The sequence below is a fragment of the Canis lupus genome, chromosome 32 (assembly GCF_048164855.1).
Source record: "Canis lupus baileyi chromosome 32, mCanLup2.hap1, whole genome shotgun sequence".
Classification (NCBI taxonomy): Eukaryota; Metazoa; Chordata; class Mammalia; order Carnivora; family Canidae; genus Canis; species Canis lupus.
Window position 1 is genome coordinate 43,501,215 of NC_132869.1, and position 16,706 is coordinate 43,517,920.

A 16,706-nucleotide genomic window follows, 5' to 3' on the forward strand; every position below is an offset into this window, starting at 1 on the left:
TATTGATGGAATCTTAATAATTGCTGACATTTATTAAATGTTTATGATGTGTCAGATACCATTCTATGTGCTTTATATGAATTAATCTTTCTTACAACCACCCTATTGAGAAGGTACAGTTATCTCATTTCATAGATGAGAAAACTGAGGCACAAAGGGATTAAGTAACTTGCTCAAGATCACACGCTGGTAAGTGAAGGAACCAAGATTCATCCTGATTCAGAGGCCCCAGGTTCAACCCCAGTGCCTCAGTGACTCATACATATACACCAAATTGTGCCTCAATGAGTTTGAGAAATCATTTTGTAGTGAGAGAAGCTTTCTGGATTTCTCACTACCCTGGAGGCAAAGGGTTCCGTTGCTAATTCCTTCTGTAACTTTGAATAAGGCAATTTAGTAAATGTCCCTTATTTAGAGAGGCTTGAACTTACTCCATCTAGAAATTCTCTGAATTTCTTTCTAGTTATAAATTTTGATGTTTCTAGGATACTGTAAAGAAGAAAGTTTGATTTTTCATTTATCTAATAGACTAAAAATGAACTAGAGAAATAAAGAACTAGCATGATTGAACTTAAGGTAGATAAATCTTTGATGCTTTGCAGTTGCAAAATTACATTACTGCTAAACCTTTTATGTTCATTGTTTGTGTGACTATAGAAAGACCATAAACTTCTTCGGGATTGATTGTGCATTCCAAAAATTAGCTCGGTATAAAAACTTACATTATCCACATATGCTACTTTTATATAATTGAGGTGCTGTGAGCCTTGACCTTCTCAGTGCCATATAAAGTAAAGCTCTTTGGGGGAAATGAACTTTTAAAGCAGAAGACAGATCATACTGTATACCACTTTTCCTCCTTTCTCATGAAGGTTATTACCTTATCGAAATGATGATTATTAACTCCCTATCCGTAATATTTTTCCTTGGTAGAGACATAATATAAAAAAGTGACTTAAAAAATAAAGAGATTGATTGATTGATTTGAGAGAGAGCGAGTGCATGGGGTGGCAGAGGGAGAGGGGAAGCTGACTCCCTGCTGAGCATGGAGCCTGAGGTGCTGAGCTCTATCTCAGGATCCTGAGACTGTGAGCCAAGACCAAGAGTCCAATGCTGAACCAACTAAGCCACAGGCACCCTAAAAAATAAGTTTTTTAAAAAAAGAAAAAGATTTTTTATTTATTCATTTGAGAGAGCGCAAGTGAGAGCACTAGCAGGGAGCAGAGGGGAGGGTTAGAGGGAGGGGGAGAAGCAGACTCCCCACTGAACAGGGTGCCTGGCAGGCTGGGGGCTCAACTGCAGGACCCTGGGATTGTGACCTGAGCCCCAGGCAGACCGACTGAGCCACCCAGGCACCCTAAAGAGTAACTTTTATAATAAAAGAAATACAGTTCCTTGCCATCCCCTCAAACTCCCTGCTTGGAAGGGCATTAGCCTCCACTCAATACTCTTTTTTTTTTTTTTTTAATTTCAGAGACTGAGAGAACATGAGCAGAGGGAAGGGCAGAGGGATAGGGACGAGCCCCCTAGGGGTTCAGTCCTACAACACCGAAAACATGACCTGAGCTGGAATCAAGAGTCAGATGCTTAACTGACTGAGCCCCCCAGGCACCCCAATACTCTTAATAAAATTTCATTTCCCTCTTAATCCAACTTTTAGCCTTGTATATGATAATAAATAGTTTTCCTGGGCTTAAAAAAAAAAGATTGGAGAAGGAGGACAAATTAAAGATATTAACAAAGTAAAATTTCTGCTGTTTGTTTATGAAATCCTCAAGGGTATCACCAAATAAAAGAAAAAGCTCATATGAAATTTGTAAACATTCTACTTTCCTTCTCTTCATGTGTTCCTAAAATTGTTATGTAAAATATTTTCCATTTTCCTTTTTCTTTATGGCTGCCATAATTTCTATCCAAGCAGAGGAAATAGAGGTGAACTATAGAGTGAGAGCCAGTTTCCTCTCTGCTGTACAATCTAGGAGAAAAAAACCTTTACCCAAGGACAAATCAGGTAAGTTAGTATTTGTTAATTCATTCTTTCTAAGTTTTGGGGCCATACAAGTAGCCATATTTTGTCAACTATAACCATAGATCATGGGTTTAATTTAACTAAGAGACAATGAGGTAGACTCCACAGTATGCAATGTTCTGTAACTTTTAAGTTATAGAAGCTTGGGTCTCGATTCTAATATTTGAGAAGTCTGTATATACAGAACCATAAAAACATTAAGAACAACAACTGTAAACTGGTTAAATCTACGTCTGGTCTTCGTGATTTAAAAACAATATGAATAAAAAAATAAAAATAAATAAAAACAATATGAATAGAAGTAAAGAAGGTTAAGAAAGTTTTGGAGAATAGGAGTCTGGAAAATAGTCTAAGTCGTTAAGCTTGGAAAAGTAAAGGCTAAGAGGTGATCGTGCTTTTTGAGTAGGTGAGATACCATCCCGCCGAGAGTGGTGCCTGTTGTTTTCCCATCTCGAGAGGGGGATGCAGCAGGATAAATTTACATGGGAAAGATCAAAGATTTTAAAATTAAGGATGTTTAATATTAGAATGATTTACATTGGAAAGTTGTAGAATCCACTTTCTAAAAGGTGTAAGTAGCCTGATCCTCCGCCAAGAATAGCTTATATACCCACTGACACATCCATCTAATTTTATGATGCTATTGTTTGTTTTGAAAACACTGATTTTTGTCTAAGGCAGTGGCTAACATGGTATATTTCTAATCATCGAATATTTAAACTTACAGAACTGACTTTAGGAGTATTACGGAAAATTACAAAGTTATTTTATGGGCCCAGAAATAATCGCATATTTTACTCAGTTCCATTGTTGGCCACGTAACCATCATTAACATGTTTTTTTATGTGATTATTATATGAAACTCTCCAAATATATACATGTTAACATTGACAGAAATTGAATTATGGACTCTAAGTGAATTACCTCTACCAAGACTCAAGAGATGGGTGGGAGGATAAATTTAATGATGATTGTGTTCAGGATTGTTGAGAACTGCTCTCTGAAATGTGCGATGCGGTGGAGGATTGGCACGGTAAGTGGACCCACAGCGTGATAATCTGAAAATGGCCTTTGGGAACAACAACAAAAAAAAAAACAAAAAAAAAATGCTGTTCCCCTCTTCTTTCCATTGATTCAGAGAAAGAGGGGAAAGGAAGGACTAAATAGTTATATTGGAAAAGGCACCTTGTGATTTCAGGGAAAACCAGATTTCTATGAAGGGTGAACTGCAGAGAACGAAAAAAATAAACTTAGGATAAGTGGAGTTTATCCTCCAAGAAGTGGACGCTCGTAGATGGGAGTTAGGTGGAAGGTGAAAAATGGCTTGAGAAATTGAAGAATTAGGTGTGGAGTGAGTGTGCTTGGGGTTGGGGGTTGAGTGTGAAGATGTGATGGTGGAGGCAAAAGGGGAGACTCCGTGCTGATGGCGGTAACTAGCAGATGAGTATTTGAGTAGAAGAGGAAAGTAGACACACGTCGGAGGAAAGCCAGGGCCAGTAAGATACTATTTCTTTATGAGCAAGAAAATATTAAAGATAACCAGTTATGCATACTGAGGTAAACGGGAGAGGATAGTAATTACTCCAGGCCTGAGAAGGGCACACACATGTGGAAAACCACCAGGCTGACCGGCCCTTTATTTCAAGAAGAGTTTTCCTGGTACGGTGTTCAGAGACTTAAATTGGGATGTCGACTGTTGAGTGTCCGGTCTTCAAGGCCATAGGAAACCTCTAGGAAGACCAGGGTTCCAGGGACAGTGCCAGGGGGTCAAGAGGGTTGGGAAGCTAAGAAGCTTTATCTTCTTTACATCACTGTGCAGAGCTGCAGCATTCTGTAGGAGCCCTGCATAAGTCAAGACTATTCTTAGCAGCAAAGAATGGGAACTTTGCTATTGCAAGTGCAGGTAGCTTAAAAGAGTTTTTTTAATCACTCACAAACCAGCTTCAGAACTGTGATTCTTGATGAATTATTAATTTGGGGGAATTTGTGTTATTTCATATTTTGCATAGAAAGCGAATCTTTATGATCGATTCATTTCCTATTTACATAATGTACAACCATACACTATTTAGGGTTTTCCGTTAAGAGTAATGATAGCCAGCATTTGGTGAGTGCTTCTTACTGCCAGGTGCTTTACATATGTGGATTCCCTTTTATTCAGACAACTCTTCCAAGTAGGGATTTTAATTCTGTCTTGTCCAAGCTTTCTCCTATAGGTGAAAGAGCTGGATGCAAAGGTTTTTACCCAATGTCACGTGATTAATCTCTTCCGGAACATTCCAATGTGAACTGGGATTTGCATTCCATCTTTCTGGCTCCAGAGACTATGCTCTTACCCACTAAGCTGCATACTTTTTTATATATAAAAATTGTGAGTTCTGGGTTGGTTGGAAGCTATTATTCTTTGAACTGTTAGTGGCTTGAGTATATTGATAGGTGGCACAATTTATGTCCAAAAAAATTGCCTTTTTCTGAGCTGCTACAGAGAATGAAAATTGACTTATTGCTTCTATAAATGTCTTAAAGAAGTTCATGCTGATATACTAAGTGATGCAAAGGGCTGTTGCCTTGGTTAGGCCAGTTGCTGTTATTCTAAAAGACCACATTGGGTGGTTTAACCTTACTTAGTGAATTTACCAGGATCTGACTCAGTTTTGTGGTCTTAGAAACCTGATCTGGTCATTAAATGGACCATTCTTTCTGGTCCCAGAAAGAATTAAATTAGTCTACAAATCTCATCAGCCATATATGTAGAGCCAGAATGCAAATTTATTAATTTATGATGAGATAAAACTGTTACATAAACCAGTCACACCAGGATGATCAATGTATTTTCTTTTTTTTTTTTTTTTTTTTTACATTTTTAAAAAATTTAAATTCAATTTGCCAACATATAGTATAATACCCTGGGCTCATCCCATCAAGTGCCCTCCTCAGTGCGGGTCACCCAGTCCCCCCGTCCCCCTGCCCACCTCCCCTTCCACAACCGTTTGTTTGTTTCCCAGAATTAGGAGTCTCTTATGGTTTGTCTTCCTCTCTAATTTTTTCCACTCAGTTCCCCTCCTTTCCCTTATAGATCAATGTATTTTCTTTCAGGTGGTGGACCTAGATGGGAAATCAAATTATAATCACGAGGCTTCTTGGTGAACAACAGGCACCATGACTATTTCTTGTTTTGTTTTGTATTTTTTCCCACAAAAATTGTCTATTTCAGAAACTCCTCAAGGATATCATCAATAATAGCTGCTATTGGCATGTACTGGCAGTCCTTAACTTATAAATAGCCTCCACCTCTGGGCCCCACCACCAGGGGCTCCGCTGCCATAGAAACAGTTGTTAATAAACATGGGTATTTAGAGAATCTGTGGGTTCAGAATTGAAGGAAGGGAAAGTCTGTGAAAAGCAGAGTTGCTAAAGGGTGCTAATTTCAGGGATGGACTTCTAAGTAGGACGACTAGGATCTTTTTACCTAAAATGTATTTTTGTAGCACTGCCCGAGGGTCTTTCTCCCCCCGCCCCCCTGTTATATTGCCTGCAATTTCACCAAATAGAGATTGGTTTCTATTTGTCAAGTGTTCTCTTAAAACTATAAATATCTCTACATAGCAGTTATTCTTAGTGACCTTACTAATACCCATTCCCTGTTGTTCACTTTCATTTTCTTAGGAGCGGCAATGTGCCCAGCCATAAGCAAAAAACCCTAGTTATAGCCAGTCACGAGCCCCCATCCTCTTTTGCCAGTGATCTTGAACACCGGTCTGTTGACTTTAGGGAGGGCTTTTGTTTTCCCGATAAAGAGACCATAGGTGGCTGGTACTCTCCCCTTTCCACTGTCTTTGTGCCTTAAATGCAGACACGAAGCTGGAAGATGTAGCAGGCATCTTGCAACCATAAGATGACAGGTATGAGGCTGGGAACATGCTCCCAAACAAAGCGAGGAGGACCCTGGAGGAGATGGATCAAAAGAGTCTGGAACTCAGAACATGAGAGACTCCTAACTCTGGGAAACGAGCTAGGGGTGGTGGAAGGGAGGTGGGCAGGGGGTGGGGGTGACTGGGTGACGGGCCCTGAGGGGGGCACTTGACGGGGTGAGCACTGGGTGTTATTCTATATGTTGACAAATTGAACACCAATAAAAAATAAATTAAATTAAAAAAAAGAGTCAGGAACATTGTTGTACCGTGTGTCCGACTTTGGACTGCCTACCTCTAGGCTTCTTATGGAGAAATATGGGGGGGCGGGTTGTAGCCTTTGTTATGTGATAGCAAAGCATTTGATTAACCTGTGCCTGCTGTTTCTTGGAAGGATCTGTGCAAAATGAGGCTGCAGTGTTAGGAAAACTCTGGAATATTGTCATGTGTTGGTTGCTTTTTGTGGCTTTTCGGAAGGGTCCTAGAGGAGGCAGTGAGCTCAAATTAGTGCCCCTAAGGGTGAGAGCAGAGAGGGCAGCACAATACAGTCCAGCAGGAATTCTCCCTTTAGCTCACCCTCTAAATTGATGAAGAGTCCCATAATTTGAAATTCTGTAGGGATAAAGTGCAGTACCTCCTCCCCTAAGACTACTTTTAGGATTGTCTCAAGTCTTTTATGAGAGGTTCAGAGGTCAGTAGCTAAGAGATGAAAATCTCCAGGCCTAAAACAATATTTCTAGAAACGTTGTTTTGGCTGTGGTTCTCACACAAAGAATCGATCTGAAGAAAATAGACCAGAAACTTGATGTGTTTTTGAGGGAACTAGAAGACAAAGATGGCCATTAATTGCGATTGTTGTCACCTTCTAAGCAATCCTCATACCTTCCTCTTTAAGTCAAGCCAGTATGAAGTGGACCACCAAAGCTGTGGAACCCCCCAGAGGGGCATCCACTTTAAAACCTACCTCACCTACGGCTGTGCGGGACGGTGACCGAGCAGGTACGCCGGAGATTTAAACTAAAAGATGCCAGACTGATTAATCAGGGAGCTTACTTTATTTCCTGCCAAGGAATCTGTGATTTCTGACCAATAAGATTTGATATGGATTGTGAACTGTTGACTGCTGTGTGCTTCCTCTTAGCCCCTTTCTTAATATAATTTTTATGGAGGTCTCTTTTTTTTTCTTTTTCATTATTTTATAAGTATATATAGGAAGGGAGTGGTTTAGAGACCTGTTATGTTTTAGTCTTAAAACCATGCAGATGGTCAGATATGAGTTACCATATTCGTACTACATAGGACAGATAGAAAATTACCCAGAGTTCCTGTTTCATGCAGTAATTGGATGAAACAGTGGGGTTGTCTTCCTTCAGAAAATGGTAAATCTGTTCTATTTAACAGATACGTGGAGGAAGTGGGTCTGTACTTGTTGAGTTGAGGACTGGCGGACATTGCTGGTGGCCAGCCCATATCCGTTTCTTACCTCTACCATAAACCTTAAAAAGTTAAAAATTTGATTCTTTCTTTCTTTCTTTCTTTCTTTCTTTCTTTCTTTCTTTCTTTCTTTCTTCTTTCTTTCTTTCTTTCTTTCTTTCTTTCTTTCTTTCTTTCTTTCTTCTTCTTTTCTTTCTCTTTTCTTTCTTCTTAAGATTTTACTTATTTTATTTGAGAGAGCAAGAGCACAAGCCAAACCTAAGACTTTGGGATCATGATCTGAACCAAAGGCAGAGGCTTAACCAATTGAAACCCCCCAGGCGCCCTTTTGAATCTTTCTTACTGCTACAGTAGCTACAATTCCAGATTCCAGTTCATGAATCTGCTGGGGGACTTCATGGAAAGCTTCCCCTTTTTCTAAATAAAGAGTCAGACACGATTGGGGTTAAGCCTTTTTCTCGCTTTGACCTTTGATATGTTTGGAGCTGCAGGGATCTTCTTGGAATTATTAGACAACAAATATGAATACAAAAAGTCAATATGTTCAGGATGGTGAAGCAAAAATTTTGAAGATATTGATAGCATTATCGATTACTAAACCAACCTTAGCAATCACTGTGTTCAAGACTTTCTGTCTTGTGTGAAAAATGAATCCGTATTTGTATATGCTGTTGGCAACTGGCTTCTCTGTTCCCTGTAACCCGAAGCGTCCTTAACAGTCACAGTATAAATGTCTCTTTTCTCTAATACAATGTCAAGGAGACTTTTTGTTCAGTTTTAGTCATAATGTCTTACTAGCAAACAATGGCTTTAAGAAGGGAAGAAAAGATGTTTTAAACTTTCAAAGTGTTGCTATGTACAGGCATCTTCTCAATATGTGGCCCAGATGACATTTTCTTACTTTTTGGAATAGAACCGTGGCATAGCTCAGCCTTGCACTTTTAATATAATTAAGAAACACTTTTTGAAAATTGGTTTCTCATGCTGAGTTATATGGTAAGAAATGCTAAAGATTGTTAGAACCATATAAAAGTCTTTAGGAAGAAATTGCTGACTCCAGTGGAATGGTTCGATGTAAAAGTGGCTTCTGTATGGAACACCCTCTTAGTTCTGCATCATTGACTACTAATAAAGGTTTATTCCAAAGAGGTGTTTTACCTTAACTGCTTTATATCAGGACATGTACTTGTTCTCCCAGTGTCCATTTAGATATTTTCGTTCATTTCAGAAAATTGTTTTATTCCAGTTGTTGACTCAACCATATGAGGTTCAAGGTTGTGCTTTTCTATTTTTGCCCTTCTTAAAACTAATTAGAAGTGTGCCAGCTTTTTATAACCTAAGGAAATGCTTGAACACCAAGCACAGGTAATTATGGAGCTAAGTAGAATAGACATATTTCTTTGAATGTATTTTATAGAAAAATTATATTTGGCTTCGAGAAAAGCTAGCTTTCTAATTTTTAGTCATATTGACAAGATATGATTCAAATACTTGTTTAGGAAGAGAAAAAGATTAGTTTGATCTGAAGGTTTTTTTTTTTTTTTTACATTATAAAAACAAAAGCTTTTAAAAGTATTTTAAAAATAAGCTGGAAGGCCTGACACTGAAGATTCTATTATTACCATAACTAAAAACATGAAACGATTTCGAGGTGTTGAGATGTATTGGTCTCTATTGTAGTTCTGTTGCTGGCCTCATTACATAATATTTGACTTTCCTGAGTAAGGCCTGACAAAAAAACTGATGCCCTAAGACTAGCAAGCTGACATCTAAGTGTGAGATTCTTAAATGTAGTAAGGTGGTTTTAACCAACTGGCTGAAAAATCTGATTTATTTCTACTGAGATTTGTACATTCTACAGAAAGGATTTATTTATTTATTTATTTATTTATTTATTTATTATTTTTTTAATTTAATTTAATTTTTTTTTACAGAAAGAATTTAAAATAAAATTTAAAGTTTGGGGTTTTTCTTTATTTAAATTACTTTTTTTTTTTTTGGTTACTTTTATTTTTAATAATGTATTGTCATTGGGGTGCCTGGCTGGCTCAGTCGGTAGAGCATGTGACTCTTGATCTCAGGTTTCTAAATTCAAGCCCCACGCAGGGTGTAAAGATTACTTAAAAATAAAATCTTAAGAAGACTAAGATTTTATTTAAGAAAAAACAAAAAATAAGATGTGATTTATTCTAGTAGTGGCTTCTATGACTATCATATAAGGCTTAAGTGCTGGGTGATTCTCCTATCTACTTTTTATGACTACCCTGTTTGCTGGCTGTTCTTAAATTGTATATTATATACACGAGCCTGTATTTTTTCACTGTGGGAAGCAGCAGTGCTGAGTGGATACTTTCCTCTCTGGCCTCATCTTCCACTATTTGCTCAAACTGCACAGGTCTTCTAGCTCTCTCACTTCGTATTATCTGAGTCCCCACAGTTGTGAGATTGCAAAGGGAAGCCAAAATTATATTCATTAATGAACAAATCACTTATAAAGTTAGTTGTCCTTCATACACGTACACCTTTTTGCTGGGGGGCGTTATTAGTCTTTTCCTGGTTGTTGAGTACTCTGGTGAAACAATGCAATACAAAGTGATTTTAGGATTCAGTTTCAAGTTTTCAAAAGATGTATGATAGATGAATAATGTTGATGAACTCAGAAATGAAACTCATGGGGATCCCTGGGTGGCTCAGGGGTTTAGCGCCTGCCTTTGGCCCAGGACATGATCCTGGGGTCCTGGGATCAAGTCCTGCGTTGGGCTCCCCACATGGAGCCTGCTTCTGCCTCTCTCTCTGTCTCTCTCTCTATCATGAATAAATAAATAAAATCTTAAAAAAATGAAATTCATGATGAATGAAGATTTGGCAGAGTTAGTCCACAGCAAGTGAAAAATAGAAAAATTACAAAGATGATGATGACCCTCTCATTTCTTAAAAAATCATACATCAGGATTAAAAGAAAGACTTGAAAAATTTGTTAACAATCTCAGATTTTTTACAATAAAAGCTTTATAGTTGTGATATAGAAAGTAGATGTGTAAAAATTTTGTAGAAAATTATGCCCACATCTCTACGGTATCATGTCGTCTGTGAAGAGGGAGAGTTTGACTTCTTCTTTGCCAATGTGAATGCCTTTTATTTCTTTTTGTTGCCTGATTGCTGAGGCTCGGACTTCTAGGACTATGTTGAATAGCGGTGGTGAGAGTGGACATCCCTGTCGTGTTCCTCATCTTAGGGGAAGGGTCCCAGTGTTTCCCCATTGAGAATGATATTTGCTGTGGGCTTTTCGTAGATGGCTTTTAAGATGCTGAGGAATGTTCCCTCTATCCCTACACTCTGAATTGTTTTGATCAGGAATGGATGCTGTGTTTTGTCAAATGCTTTCTCTGCATCTATTGAGAGGATCATATGGTTCTTGGTTTTTCTCTTGTTGATATGATCTATCATGTTGATTGCCTTACGAGTTTTGAGCCAGCCTTGCATCCTGGGGATAAATTCCATTTGGTCATGGTGAGTAATCTTCTTAATGTACTGTTGGATCCTATTGGCTAGTATCTTTTTTTTTTTTATATGATAGTTACACACACACAGAGAGAGAGAGAGAGAGAGGCAGAGACACAGGCAGAGGGAGAAGCAGGCTCCAAGCAGGGAGCCCGACGTGGGACTCGATCCTGGGTCCCCAGGATCGTCCCCTGGGCCAAAGGCAGGCGCCAAACCGCTGCGCCACCCAGGGATCCCCTATTGGCTAGTATCTTGTTGAGAATTTTTGCATCCATGTTCATCAGAGATATTGGTCTATAATTCTCCTTTTTGGTGGGGTCCTTGTCTGGTTTTGGGATCAAGGTAATGCTGGCCTCATAAAACGAGTTTGGAAGTATACCGTCCCTTTCTATCTTTCGGAACAGCTTTAGTAGAATAGGTATCATTTCTTCTTTAAATGTTTGATAGAGTTCCCCTGGGAAGCCATCAGGTCCTGGACTTTTATGTCTTGGGAGGTTTTCGATGACCCCTTCAATTTCCTCCCTGGTTATTGGCCTGTTTAGGTTTTCTATTTTTTTCTGTCCCAGTTTCGGTAATTTGTGGGTTTTCAGCAATGCGTCCGTTTCTTAGACAATTAAATTAGATTGCCTAATTTGTTGGTATATAGTTGCTCAACATAGGTTTTTAAAATTGTTTATATTTCTTTGGTATTGGTTGTGATCTCTTTAGTTCATGATTTTATTAATTGGAGTCTTTTCTCTTTTCTTTTTAATAAGGCTTACTAGGGGTTTATCTATCCCATTAATTCTTTCAAAGAACCAGCTCCTGGTTTTGTTGCTCTGTTCTACAGTCCTTCTGGTCTCTATTTCATTGAGTGTTGCTCGAATCTTTATTATCTCTCTTCTTCTGCTAGGTGTAGGCTTTATTTGCTGTTCTTTCTCCAGTTCCTTTAGGTGCAAGGTTAGCTTGTGTATTTGAGACTTTTCCAATTTTGGGGGGGAGGCTTATATTGCAATGTATTTCCCTCTTAGGATTGCTTTTACTGTATCCCAATGATTTTGAACAGTTGTATTTTGATTTTCATTAGTTTCCATGAATCCTTTTAATTTTTCTCTAATTTCCTGGATGACCCATTCCTCTTTCAGTAGGATGTTGTTTAACCACCATGTGTTTGAGTTTCTTCTAAATTTCTTCCTGTGATTGAGTTCTGGTTTCAAAGCATTATAGTTGGAAAATATGCAGGGGACAATCCCAATCTTTTGGCATCAGCTGAGACCTGATTTGTGACCCAGTATGTGGTCTATTCTGGAGAAAGTTCATGTGCACTTGAGAAGAATGTGTATTCAGTTGTGTTCGGATGTAAAGTTCTGTATATATCTGTGCAATCTATTTGGTCCAGTGTATCATTCAAGGCCCTTGTTTCTTTGATGATATTCTGCTTAGAAGATCTGTGATTGGCTGAGAGTGCCGTGTTGAAGCCTCTCAGTATTAGTGTATTTTTATCTAAGTATGTCTTAACTTTGGTTATTAATTGATTGATATACTTGGCAGCTCCCACATTAGGGGCATAAATATTCATGATTGTTAGATCCTCTTATTGGATAGACCCTTTAAGTATGATATAGTGTCCCTCTCCATCTCTTACTACAGTCTTTGGGATAAACTCTATCTGATATGAGGATTGCTACCCTCATATCAGAGCTTTCTTTTGAGGACTATTTGAATGGTAAATGGTTCTCTACCCTTTCATTTTCAGGTTGGAGGTGTCCTTAGGTCTAAATGACTCTCTTGTAGACAGCAAATAGATGGGTCTTGGTTTTTTATCCAGTCTGAAACCCTGCGTCTTTTGATGGGATTATTAAGCCCATTCACGTTCAGAGTTACTATTGAAAGATATGAATTTAGTGTCATCATATTACCTGTTTTTGTGGATTGTTTCCTGGGGCTCCCTGTTTCTTTTACAGAGTAAATTTTTTCTTGAAGAGCTGGTTTGGTGGTCACATATTCTTTCAGTTTCTGCCCATCCTGGAAGCTCCTTATCTCTCCTTCTATTCTGAATGAGAGCCTTGCTGGATAGAGTATTCTTGGCTGCAGTTTCTTCTCATTTAGGAGTCTGAATAGATCTTGCCAGCCCTTTCTGGCCTCCAGGTCTCTGTGGAGAGGTCTGCTGTTAATCTGATATTTCTCTGCACATAAGTTAATCCCTTGTCTCGGGCTGCTTTAAGGATTTTCTCTGTATCTTTGGAATTTGCAAGTTTCACTATTAAATATGGAGACGTTGAATGTTTTTTACTGATTTTTTGTGGGGGACCTGTCTAGCTCCTGGACCAGAATGCCTCTCTTCTTCCCCAGATGAGGGAAGTTCTCAGCTATAATTTGTTCAAATATACTTTGTGATCCTCTCTCTCTCAGCCTCTTCTGGAATCCCAATTCGATGTAATTCTTCCTTCTCAAACTATCATTTATTTCCCTAACTAAGCCTCTCCTCATGGGATCTTAATTGTTTTTCTCTTTTTCCTCTGCCTCCTTCCTTCCCATCTACTTGTCTTGTATGTTAGTCACTCCCTCTTCCACCTCATCTACCCTAGCAATTAGGACCTCCAGTTTGGATTGCATCTAAGTTAAAATATTTAAAATTTCAGCCCGATTAGGTCTCAATTCTGCAGTAATAGCATCTCTAGAGTCCTTTATGCTTTTTTCCAGAGCCATCAGTAACTTTATAATTGTAGAGACAAAAGTTAAAGACTTTATTAGGATTACATATCAGAGTGTTAGTGTTAAAAACCTTTGTGATGTAAGAGTCAAGATACAGGTATCACAGCAGAGAGAGGAAGTGGTGAGAGAAAAAGTAGAAGCAAATCTAGCAGCACAATTATTAGTTTACATGATAAGGTGTCAGTGAGTTGACTCAAGTTCAGTTATTCATACGTAGAGGTATATTATTTAAGATTACACATGTAACCAAAAGAAGAAATAGAATGTCATTTATCAAACATTCAAATTAAAGAGGAAGATAGTAGTGTAAGAGAAAAAGGCTCATCCTTGCTAGCTGGGTGATACGTGTTGTCTAGGGTGCTGAACATACAAATAGGATAAGCATTTTGAATTATGGAAATGAATGTCAGAACACTGAAACCAGAAACCTCTTCATTCAGAAATGAAGAAAATTGTGCCATTGGCCACATTGGTTCTTCTCTTTTTCCCCCCTGATAATTTCTTTAATGAGCTGCTCCTCCAACCACTAAATGTTGATATTTTCCAGGGATCAGTCCATGGTCTCTGCTTCATACAGTATATGCACACTCCCACCTAATTCATTCACGTAAATAGCTCGGGTAACCTGCCTGTGGAATTTGAATCCCAAATCTTTTATGTCGAACCTCATTTTAACCTGAATGCGAGATCTGCAGTTCAAGGCATTTCCTTCTACCTTCAAGTGCTTCTCAGTAGCACTTGAAATTTAACAGGGGCAAATGGAAATTGTTATCTTACTTGCGAGTTCTATTTCTATATCCTGCTTTTTAAAATTTTTAAAAAATATTTATTTACTTATTTTAGAGAAAGAGTGTGGTAGGGAGAGAGAGAATCTTCAGCAGACTCCCGCATTGAGAGCAGAGCCTGATTTGGAGCTCCATCTCAGGACCCAGGAGATCATGACCTGAGCTAAAACCGAGTTGGTTGCTTAACGGACTGAGCTAACCAGGCACCCCCAACCTTTGTTATTTTAAACAGCTTTGTTGAGGTATAATTTATATACCATAAAATTCACCTATTTTAAATGTAGAATTTAATGACTCATCAGGTCCATCCATGTTGTAATATGTTATAATCCTTCATTCATTGTTATTGCTGAATAACAGTTTATTGTCTGGCTATAAGCCACATTTATCAGTAAACATTTGAGTGGTTTCTAGTTTTAGGCATTATGAATAATGTTCTAAACATTTTCCTACATGTCTTTGTGTTGAACTGTGTTTCCGTTTCTCTTGGATACATTCGTGGTAAATTTATGTGTAACTTTTTAAGGAATTATCAAACTATTTTCCAAAGTGCCTTGTATCTTCATCAAAGTATGAGGGATCCTGTTTCTCCATATTCTTGCTAGCACTTGTTATTGTGTGTCATTTTTACTATGCCCGTTCTAAAGGTGGGCTGCGATACCTCATTGTGATTTTAAATACATTTCCCTTATCAGAAAGGGAGACAGAACATGAGAGATTCCTAACTCTGGGAAACGAACTAGGGGTGGTGGAAAGGGAGGTGGGCAGGGGTTTGGGATGACTGGGTGACGGGCACTGAGGGGGGCACTTAATGGGATGAGCACTGGGTGTTATTCTATATGTTGGCAAATTGAACACCAATAAAAAATAAATTTATTATAAATAAATAAATAAATAAATAAATAAATAAATAAATAAATACCTTTCCCTCGTGGATATGCAAAAGTGAGTTTGGTTTCTTTCTTTTAGACACTGCTCTCTTATTCTCTGGATGTGCCTGTTAAGCATATCTTCAATTCTCTCTCTTATCTTCATGCCTATTGCTTTATTTCTTCACTGGTCTTGATTATTAAAATAGCCTCCACACTGCTTTGCCTGATATCAGTTCCTCTGGAAGTTGCCATCTATTTTTCACATTGCCCTCCAAATGATTTTCCAGAATGCAGATGTGATCTTTCTCTGCTACAAATCCTTTAAGCCTTTAAAATAAAGTCTAGCATGTGGACCCTGATTGTTTTGCATTACCTATTCCTGCCACTCTTTCCCCATACCATTCTGCCTTCCTGCAAATCCACACACACTCCACACACACATCCTGCACACATCCTGGCCCGCGATGTACCTGCAATTATCTGAGTACAGTAAGAATACAGTTTTTCTTCTGTGCCTTTGAACATGCAGGTACCTCTGTCTGGAGTGTTCATCCATCTCTGTTCACAAACTCTTGCTCATTCTTCAAGGCTCAGCACAAATAATACTTCCTCTTGGAATCTTTCCCTGATTCTTTGTAACAGTTAAGCTCTGTTTTGTGTGTGTGTGTACTAAGAGAGAGTGGCTATATAGGTCTCTATGAGACTATATTAGGATGAATTGAATGAAATGGTCATTTTTGTAAGTCCAAATATGGTTTACGTGAGCCAGCCTAAAACATTTTTGTAATTATTTGGTTTTGTGTCCATTATTTCTTAAAGGTAGTTGGCCACTTACTACATTTTTGTTGATAGATAAATGAACAAATTGTTCTTAAAAACCAAGACTGTTTAAAAGTCAGAGTACAAATAGGCTTTATGAAAAAGTAAAAAGCCACGCATCCTGGCCTGCAATCTACCTGCATTCAGTTTCATTTACTGAGTCATATCTTTTATATAGAATTTTTACTACATTAATGTTTATTAAAAATAAAGCTTGACTTCTCTGCAGGGAGATTTAAGATTATGTTACTTAGGCAATGACTTATATTTAGTGTGTTTATACTGCTTAATGTTGATTTTTTAGTTTTCTATGTTCAGATTTTTTTATTGATATGTAGTAAGTATCTAAAAAAAATAGATGCCCTATTTGAATTTTATAATGCTTTCAAAAGATAATTTCTCCTAAATTATTAATTTTAGGTGCTGTTTTTCAACCCTAAATTTTTGATCAAGAATGAAACTATTTAAAAATTAGGATGTCAACAGGTAACTTTTTGTAAATTTATACTTTTGTCAGTGTGTGTCACATAGAAATAGAACAATACCTCGCAAAAAGTGTATTAACACAAAGATATATTTTTCCCTATTTAAAATTGTTTCAGAACGAACTAGGGGTGGTGGAAGGGTAGGTGGGCGGGGGGTGGGGGTGACTGGGTGACGG

General features: G+C 38.1%; 1 long non-coding RNA gene across 1 annotated transcript in view; it reads left to right on the forward strand.

The window, feature by feature from the left end:
- Positions 1-5,416: 5,416 nt before the first annotated feature.
- The window catches only part of LOC140623370 (uncharacterized), a 64,168-nt gene continuing 52,878 nt past the window's right edge, over positions 5,417-16,706 (forward strand). Inside the window, exons 1-2 of the long non-coding RNA XR_012023000.1 lie at positions 5,417-5,931; positions 16,466-16,531. This is a non-coding gene — a long non-coding RNA (uncharacterized lncRNA). The remainder of the gene's footprint in view (positions 5,932-16,465; positions 16,532-16,706) is intronic.